This window comes from Oncorhynchus masou, chromosome 19 (genome assembly GCF_036934945.1).
Source record: "Oncorhynchus masou masou isolate Uvic2021 chromosome 19, UVic_Omas_1.1, whole genome shotgun sequence".
Classification (NCBI taxonomy): Eukaryota; Metazoa; Chordata; class Actinopteri; order Salmoniformes; family Salmonidae; genus Oncorhynchus; species Oncorhynchus masou.
Window position 1 is genome coordinate 34,442,870 of NC_088230.1, and position 10,000 is coordinate 34,452,869.

Consider the following 10,000-nt stretch of genomic DNA (forward strand, 5'->3'; position numbering starts at 1 on the left):
ATACCAACTTATTTCAAGCAGACCACCATTGTTCCTGTGCACGACCCCAACACCATCATTAAGTTTGCTGATGACACAACAGTGATAGGCCTGATCACTGACAATGATGAGAGAGCCTATAGGGAGGAGGTCAGAGACCTGACAGTGTGGTGCAAGGACAACAACCTCTCCCTCAATGTGATAAAGACAAAGGAGATGATTGTGGACCACAGGAAAAGGAGGACCGAGCACACCCCCATTCTCATCGACAGGGCTGTAGTGGAGCAGGTTGAGAGTTTCAAGTTCCTTGCCGTTCACATCAACAACAAACTAACATGGTCCAAGCATACCAAGACAGTCATGAAGAGGGCACGACAAAACCTATTCCCCCTCGGGAGACTGAATAGATTTGGCATGGGTCCTCAAATCCTCAAAAGGTTCTACAGCTGTACCATCAAGAGCATCCTGACGGGTTGCATCACTGCCTGCTATGGCAACTGCTCGGCCTCCGACTGCAAGGCACTACAGAGGGTAGTGCGTACGGCCCAGTACATCACTGGGGCCAAGCTTCCTGCCATCAAAGACCTCTATACCAGGCGGTGTCAAATTGTCAAAGACTCCAGCCACCCTAGTCATAGACTGCTCTCTCTGCTACTGCATGGCAGGCGGTATGGGACCGCCAAGTCTAGGTCCAAGAGGCTTCTAAACAGCTTCTACCCCCAAGCCATAAGACTCCTGAACATCTATTCAAAAGGCTACCCAGACTATTTGCACCCCCCCTACACTGCTGCTACTCTGTTATTATCTATTCATAGCCACTTTAATAACTCTACCTGCATGTACATAATTACCCCAATTACCTCGACACCGGTGCCCCCGCACATGACACATTGACTCTGTACCAGTACCCCCTGTATATAGTCTCCACATTGACTCTGTACCAGTACCCCCTGTATATAGCCTCCACATTGACTCTGTACCGGTACCCCCTGTATATAGCCTCCACATTGACTCTGTACCGGTACCCCCTGTATACAGCCCCACTATTGTTATTTACTGCTGGTCTTTAATTATTTGTTATTCCTCTCGCTTACTTTTTTAGGGATTTTCTTAAAACTGCCTTGTTGGTTAAGTGCTTGTAAGTAAGCATTTCACTGTAAGGTCTGTTATATTTGACGCATGTGACAAATACAATTTGATTTGATTTGAGTTAACTTCAGGGCAAGCACCTTCAAGCACCGAACCATAAACCAACTCAGGTATCGGCTCAGTTCACTTCAAGCACCGTACTGATAAACCATCTCAAGTATTGGCTTTGAAGACATAAAAGCGATTTAATAGATTTTAATTTAGATATTTCACTATGTAGATAACTATAACTATGTAGATAACTATAACTATGTAGATAACTATAACTATGTAGATAACTATAACTACGTAGATAACTATAACTATAACTATGTAGGCAAAGTGTGTGGGTTGAAACTAATGACACCAAACTTTTATCATCAGGGCAATTAAGAGTAATTAATAAGTAGGCCTAAAGATTGGCCTGCAGTATCTTTTAAATAAGGACCTCTAATATTAACTTTAGAAACCTTTTGGTAAGATAATAACGTATATCCCTGCTTTGTGACAGATAAAGCGCCTGTCTGATGTCCTCCTACGTAGCGAGACGTGGTTGCTATGTGGTTGGATGCTCAAAAGATGTTGCCAAGTGTTCCGTGTTAAAGCTTATTCAGTCACAGTGTCCTTGGTTTTACACTTGCCTTAGAGTCACACACAACAACCTGTCAGCCATCCTCTCATAACACATCATGTTCCCCACGTTCAGCCCTGTAGCCTATATAGTTTATCACAGATACAGAGAAATACGGTACCTCTCCAAATCTAAGGTGCTACAGTGTGTTGTGTTGTACAGAGGCCTGGGAGGTGAGCGCTCTGCTACAGTGTGTTGTGTTGTACCGAGGCCTGGGAGGTGAGTGCTCTGCTACAGTGTGTTGTGTTGCACCGTGGCCTGGGAGGTGAGTGCTCTGCTACAGAGTGTTGTGTTGTACAGAGGCCTGGGAGGTGAGTGCTCTGCTACAGTGTGTTGTGTTGTACCGAGGCCTGGGAGGTGAGCGCTCTGCTACAGTGTGTTGTGTTGTACCGAGGCCTGGGAGGTGAGTGCTCTGCTACAGTGTGTTGTGTTGTACCGAGGCCTGGGAGGTGAGTGCTCTGCTACAGTGTGTTGTGTTGTAGCGAGGCCTGGGAGGTGAGCGCTCTGCTACAGTGTGTTGTGTTGTACCGAGGCCTGGGAGGTAAGTGCTCTGCTACAGTGTGTTGTGTTGTACAGAGGCCTGGGAGGTGAGTGCTCTGCTACAGTGTGTTGTGTTGTACCGAGGCCTGGGAGGTGAGTGCTCTGCTACAGTGTGTTGTGTTGTACCGAGGCCTGGGAGGTGAGTGCTCTGCTACAGTGTGTTGTGTTGCACCGAGGCCTGGGAGGTGAGTGCTCTGCTACAGTGTGTTGTGTTGTACCGAGGCCTGGGAGGTGAGTGCTTTTGAGAGCACTATGGTGTGTTGTCCTTGTTAATGCAGACAGAAAAAGTATTCCAACTTCTTAATCATAGCCCCAATTTGGTCCCGCATATTGAATATAGTTGTGGAGAGTTCCTGTAATCCTAGATTCAGATTAGAGGTTGACCGATTAATCGAAATGGCAGATTAATTAGGGCCGATTTCAAGTTTTCATAACAATTGGAAATCGTTATTTTTGGACACCGATTTTGCCGATTTAAATTATATATTTTTTTACACCTTTATTTAATCTCTATTTAACTCGGCAAGTCAGTTAAGAAGACATTCTTATTTTCAATGACGGCCTAGGAACCCCGGGTTAACTGCCTCGTTCAGAGGCAGAACGACAGGTTTTCACCTTGTCAGCTCGGGGGATTCAATCTTGCAACCTTACAGTTAACTTCTCCAACACTAACCATCTGCCTCTCATTGCACTCCACGAGGAGCCTGCCTGTTACGTGAATGCAGTAAGCCAAGGTAAGTTGCTAGCTAGCATTAAACTTATCTTTTAAAAAACAATCAAGCAATCAATCATAATCACTAGTTAACTACACATGGTTGATGATATTACTAGTTTATCTAGTGTGTCCTGCATTGCATATAATTGATGCAGTGTGTATCGTTGCTCCAATGTGTACCTAACCATGAACATCAATGCCTTTCTTAAAATCAATACACAGAAGTATATATTTTTAAACCTGCATATTTAGCTAAAAGAAATTCAGGTTAGCAGGCAATATTAACCAGGTGAAATTGTGTCACTTCTCTTGCGTTCATTGCACGCAGAGTCAGTGTATATGCAACAGTTTGAGCCGCCTAATTTGCCATAATTTTACGTAATTTTGACATGACATTGAAGGTTGTGCAATGTAACAGGAATATTTAGACTAATGGATGCCACCCGTTAGATAAAATATGCAACGGTTCTGTATTTCACTGAAAGAATAAAGTTTTATTCGACCATATTAATGACCTAAGGCTCGTATTTCTGTGTGTTATTATGCTATAACTAAGTCTGTGGTTTAATAGAGCAGTCTGACTGAGCGATGGTAGGTAGAAGCAGGCTCGTAAGCATTCATTCAAACAGCACTATCGTGCGTTTTGCCAGCAGCTCATCGTTGTGCGTCAAGCATTGAGCTGTTTATGACTTTAAGCCTATCAACTCCCAAGATTAGGCTCGTGTAACCAATGTGAAATGGCTAGCTAGTTAGCGGGGTGCGCGCTAATAGTGTTTCAAACGTCACTCGCTCTGAGACTTGGAGTGGTTGTTCCCCTTGCTCTGCATGGGTAACGCTGTTTCGAGGGTGGCTGTTGTCGTTTTGTTCCTGGTTCGAGCCCAGGGAGGAGCGAGGAGAGGGACGGAAGCTATACTGTTACACTTTCAATACTAAAGTGCCTATAAGAACATCCAATAGTGAAAGGTTAATGAAATACAAGTGGTATAGAGAGAAATAGTCCTATAATTCCTATAATAACTACAACCTAAAACGTATTGTTAAAAGGAATCACCAGCTTTCATATGCTCTCATGTTCTGAGCAAGGAATTTAAACATTAGCTTTCTTACATGGCACATATTGCACTTTTACTTTCTTCTCCAACACTTTGTTTTTGCATTATTTAAACCAAATTGAACATGTTTCATTATTTATTTGAGGCTAAATTGATTTTATTGATGTATTATATTAAGTTAAAATAAGTGTTAATTCAGTATTGTTGTACTTGTCATTATTACAAATAAATGTAAAAAGAAATGTCAGATTCATCGGTATCGGTTTTTGGTCCTCCAATAATCAGTATTAGTATCGGCGTTGAAAAATCATAATTGGTCAACCTCTAATTCAGATCATTCAGGCGAGAAAAGCATCACCCAGATAGGTCAGTCGTGTGAGAAACCCGTCATCATGCAAGCGGTCAGACAAGTGAAAAACATCACCCAGATAGGCCAGTCGTGTGAGAAACTCATCATCCAAGAGGTCAGACAAGTGAAAAACATCAACCAGACAGGTCAGTCGTGTGAGAAACTCGTCATCATCAAGCGGTCAGACAAGTGAAAAGGATGGTCAGTAAAGAAAACTTTAAGCTCGTCTCTCAATTAAAAGAAACGTGTCAATACTTTGCCCTTGATAACCAGCGCACTTCTATATGTTGTAAAAACGTTACGTGGTCACTGCCCATATCATTGCATATTGCAGAAAATACACAAGAGTTCAGGGAACTTGCTCTAACAAAGTTAACCATTTTCACTTTCGTGTTCAAAGCGTCTTTCAAGCTGTCAGGCATTCCTTTGGCAGCAAGAGCCTCTCGGTGGATGCTGCAGTGGACCCAAGAGCCTCTCGGTGGATGCTGCAGTGGACCCAAGTGTCGTCGGGAGCAACTGCTTTGCTTTACCACTCCACTATGTCTCCCTGTCATGGCTTTTGCGCCATCAGTACAGATACCAACACATCTTGACCACCGAAGTCCATTTGATGTCACAAAGCTGTCCAGTACTTTAAAATATTCTCTCAAATTGTCCTAAACATAACAGACATATGCCAGGCCTGCTGACTCATCCAGCTGTAACACGTACAATTCATTGGCTTTTTTATTTGACCTTTATTTAACTAGGCAAGTTGGTTACAAACAAATTGTTATTTTCAACGACGGCCGAGGAACAGTGGGTTCATTTTCTTGTTCAGGGGAAGAACAGCAGATTTTTACCTTGTCAGCTCAGGGATTTGATCTTGCAACCTTTCAGTTACTAGTCCAACAATCTAACCACTATGCAACCTGCCGGCTTGTATACGAAGCAGTAATTCACTGCTGTGTCGTGAAACATTGTTGTTTGATGAAGGCATTGTCTGTATAGTTTTTTTGGCCTTTTCCCCCTGCATTGCCCCAGCCATATCCACGGCAGCATGAAGAATTAAGTCCTCCACAATAGTATGGGGCTTGCCTGTCCTAGTCACTGGGTAGATCACCATATAAGACACTTCTAGCCCCTTCTTATTAATGGTATTTGTTGCTTTTATACATGTCTTACTACTTGAAAGTTGTCTTTATTCTTACTCAAAAAACTCCTGTGTCTTGTTTTTCAAATTGTCATGTTTCGTTTCTAAATGTCTGCGCAAGAGTGTTGGTTTCTCGTGAGAGAGTAACGGTTAATGTGATTGGATGAGTAACAGTTAATGTGATTGGATGTTAATAATTTGACTCGGCTACCTGTATTTGACATTGTGTTTTGCTGAACACGTTATGGTTCCCATTGTATTTTTGGAGTGAAACAAGGCTACTCGGGCGAGAAAAAAACTTCACCCAAATGTATAGTTGTATAGTTATATAGTTATATAGCCCCGTTTGAAAATGTGATGATTTCATTTATTTTTTTACTAAATTGTATTTAAAAAACATTTAAATGTGACCCCGATGGCATTTTACCCCGATTACCCCGATGGCATTGCGCGTACCCGATGGCATTGCGCATACCCCCGATGGATGGCATTGCGATGGCATACCCCGATGGCATTGCGCATACCCCCGATGGCATTGGCGATGGCATTGCGCGTACCCCGATGGCATTGCGCCCTCGATGGCATTGCGCGTACCCCCGATGGCATTGCGCATACCCCCGATGGCATTGCGATGGCATTGCGCGCACCCGATGGATGGCATTGCGCGTACCCCGATGGATGGCATTGCGCGTACCCCGATGGCATTGCGCGTACCCCCGATGGCATTGCGCGTACCCCCGATGGCATTGCGCGTACCCCCGATGGCATTGCGCATACCCCCGATGGCATTGCGCGTACCCCCGATGGCATTGCGCCGATGGCATACCCCGATGGCATTGCGCGTACCCCGATGGCATTGCGCGCACTCCCCGATGGCATTGCGCGTACCCCGATGGATGGCATTGCATTGCGTACCCCGATGGCATTGCGCGCACCCCCGATGGCATTGCGCGTACCCCGATGGCATACCCCGATGGCATTGCGCGTACCCCGATGGCATGGCGATTGCGCGTACCCCCGATGGCATTGCGCGTACCCCCGATGGCATTGCGCGTACCCCCGATGGCATTGCGCGTACCCCCGATGGCATTGCGCGTACCCCCGATGGCATTGCGCGTACCCCCGATGGCATTGCGCATACCCCTGTTAAGAGTGGACAGGAGAAGAGGAGGGATCGCATCCTTTCCTAGTGTTCCTAGCCACCTGTTTCACCATGGTCCCTCATCATAACTTAGACAGGAAGTGATGCGTGACGCCGGGCCAGGATTCCTTCCTGTCACCTCTCAGGACATTGTGATGGATGGGGAACAGAGGCTGTTGACATGAGGAGATGCCAGCCTGTCTTACAGACCAATAGTGTATTGTTCTGTTTGTCTCGCTCAGCAGTATAAGACGCTGAAGTGGAAGTTGGGAAGTATGTTTCTTTAGATAAAGCATAATGCCAAGGACCTGGGATTCTTGGCGGAGGCTGGAAGCTGAGACGGAGGGTCACATTTTTCATCGGGAGGCGAGAGATAAATACTGTTGTGATGGTAAAAGGAGAGGAGCGAGGGACACAAGTTATGTTCTTCTGTCCTCATGGGCACCGAAAATGGTACAGGAATGAAGGGGGGATTCTGGAAGAGGAAAGGAGGGGTAGAAGAAGATCAAATTATGGACTTTTTAAAAATGTATTTATTTAACCAGGCAAGTCAGTTAAGAACAAATTCTTATTTTACAATGACGGCCTACCCCAGCCAAACCCTAACCCGGACAACACTGGGCCAATTGTGCGACGCCCTATGGGACTCTCGATCACGCCCTGTTGTGATACAGCCCAGGATTGAACCAGGGTGTCTATAGTGACGCCTCTAGCACTGAGACGCAGTGCTTTAGACCGCTGCGCTGCTCGGGAGCTGGAGGAGTGATGGGATGGGGGGGGGGATGTGAAGGGACATGAGCCAGAGGTGCAGTGATGGAATGCTAATTTTGTCTCTGGAGTGCATTGTGGGAGAAAGCTGTGTTCTGCATTCAGTCCCCTGACACCCAGGAGCGCCAGACGTGACACACACGCATAGCTCACTGGGTTTATTTACAGCTATGGTTCTCCTAGCATCACGTGTTTGCACACGCTGGCAGCGTACGGCGCACATTGTGTGACATGGGGAAATGTCATAAGGAACATGGGTTTCCTCCGTCAGATGGGTTCCCTCCCTCAGGGAACAGTGGTCGAGAGAACATGTGGCCCAGCCGTGTGTACGGGTAAGTAGAGTGTGTAGACTATGGTGGATTGATCAGTGTATGATGACGTCTCTCTCTCTCTCCTCTCTGACCCCAGCAGCAGTGTAACCCAGGGGACCTGCGTGTCCTGAGGAAGGGGATGACCCTGTACCATTCTGAGTCTCAGCTGTCATCCCTGCCACAACGCCAGGACGCACTGCACAACGTGAGTACACACACACACACACACGTTATGTTCTTCTATCCTTGTGGGGACCTACAATTCATTTCCATTCAAAATCCTATATTCCCTAACCCCTAACCCTTACCATAACCTTAACCTGAAACCCAAACTCCTAATTCTAATCCTAAACCTAAACCTAAACCTAACCCCTAAGCTTAAAATAGCCTTAGTCCTCATGGGGATGTGGGAAATGTCCCCATGAGGGATAATGTTCCTTGTTTTACTATCCTTGTAGGGATTGGGGGGGATTGTAGGTCCCTACAAGGATAGAAGAACCCCCCCCCCCCCCCCACACACACACACACACCTCTCTTTACTTACTAAATACACATCTATACCCTCTTTTCTTACCACCATCCTTTGCCTTTCTTTCTCCCACTCTCTCCCTCCAACACATCTCAACCACCCTGTTTAAACCACTGACTCACCAGGCCTTTAGGCTTCCGTCTCCCCAGAGCCTGTTTCAACTGAATCCTGTAGTATAAAATTAATTAGCCACTCTGATCCCTGACCTCTAACCTCTCTCCGCTACCAGAGGAGACCGACCAGACCTCTCTTTGACAACACCCTGATGACCTTACTCCACGGAATCAATACTGCATTTAATCAGGATCTAGTGTACGACCCAGTACACAGGCCTTATATACAGCCCCAGTACTGCATTTAACCAGGGCCTACAGTAGCATACTGAACAGGCCTAAGACACCCAGTACACTGGGTCTGTCCTTCAGTCTCACAAAATGCCCATGACCTTTGACCCATGAGTCTCTCCCAGGCGGGACAGGAGCAGGGAGGACGGCCAAAAGAGGGGGGGAGCAGGTGTCTACTAACCGCCTCGTGTTCTCATCTCTGACTCACTCTCCGTGGAACAGTGTGTTAATGAACCACCATATTTCCATGAAGAAGAGATTACCATAGAACAAGATGTTATTTTCTACGTCTGTTGACAGGGCCTGCCCGGTTAGAGCTGAACGATGCCCGGTTAGAGCTGAACGATGCCCGGTTAGAGCTGAACGATGCCCGGTTAGAGCTGAACGATGCCCGGTTAGAGCTGAACGATGCCCGGTTAGAGCTGAACGATGCCCGGTTAGAGCTGAACGATGCCCGGTTAGAGCTGAACGATGCCCGGTTAGAGCTGAACGATGCCCGGTTAGAGCTGAACGATGCCCGGTTAGAGCTGAACGATGCCCGGTTAGAGCTGAGCGATGCCCGGTTAGAGCTGAGCGATGCCCGGTTAGAGCTGAGCGATGCCGGTTAGAGCTGAGCGATGCCCGGTTAGAGCTGAACGATGCCGGTTAGAGCTGAACGATGCCGGTTAGAGCTGAACGATGCCCGGTTAGAGCTGATCGATGCCCGGTTAGAGCTGCGATGCCGGTTAGAGCTGAACGATGCCCGGTTAGAGCCGATGCCCGGTTAGAGCTGAACGATGCCGGTTAGAGCTGAACGATGCCCGGTTAGAGCTGAACGATGCCCGGTTAGAGCTGAACGATGCCCTGTTAGAGCTGAACGATGCCCTGTTAGAGCTGAACGATGCCCTGTTAGAGCTGAACGATGCCCTGTTAGAGCTGAACGATGCCCGGTTAGAGCTGAACGATGCCCGGTTAGAGCTGAACGATGCCCGGTTAGAGCTGAACGATGCCCGGTTAGAGCTGAACGATGCCCGGTTAGAGCTGAACGATGCCCGGTTAGAGCTGAACGATGCCCGGTTAGAGCTGAACGATGCCCGGTTAGAGCTGAACGATGCCCGGTTAGAGCTGAACGAATACAATATCCTCAGTAAACTTCTTCCACCGGTGTATATTTAACGGATTAGAAAGTGTTTCATTTCCCGCATCTTGTTTTGTTCCTGTTGTCGTGACGTCTCCATGGAGACCATCTCATTATGGTCTGTACTGTGATTGATTGGCTGGCTGGCTTCGGATGTGGCCTGAGTTCACCCAAGTATAAGAGAGAGAGAGATGGAGAGAGAGAGAGAGAGTTGGTGAGGGTGTGGAGAGGTAGGAGGCAGAAAGAGAGGGACGGAGAGATAAA

The 10,000-nt window shown here is 46.9% G+C and overlaps 1 long non-coding RNA gene across 2 annotated transcripts in view; it reads left to right on the top strand.

Annotated features, from left to right (window-relative positions):
* The window catches only part of LOC135506219 (uncharacterized), a 24,325-nt gene that overhangs the window by 2,271 nt on the left and 12,054 nt on the right, over positions 1–10,000 (top strand). Inside the window, exon 2 of one of the 2 annotated variants that reach the window (XR_010450356.1) lies at positions 7,847–7,951. This is a non-coding gene — a long non-coding RNA (uncharacterized LOC135506219). Of the gene's footprint in view, positions 1–7,843; positions 7,952–10,000 lie in introns of both variants that reach the window. The other variant, XR_010450357.1, reaches the window with a different exon arrangement.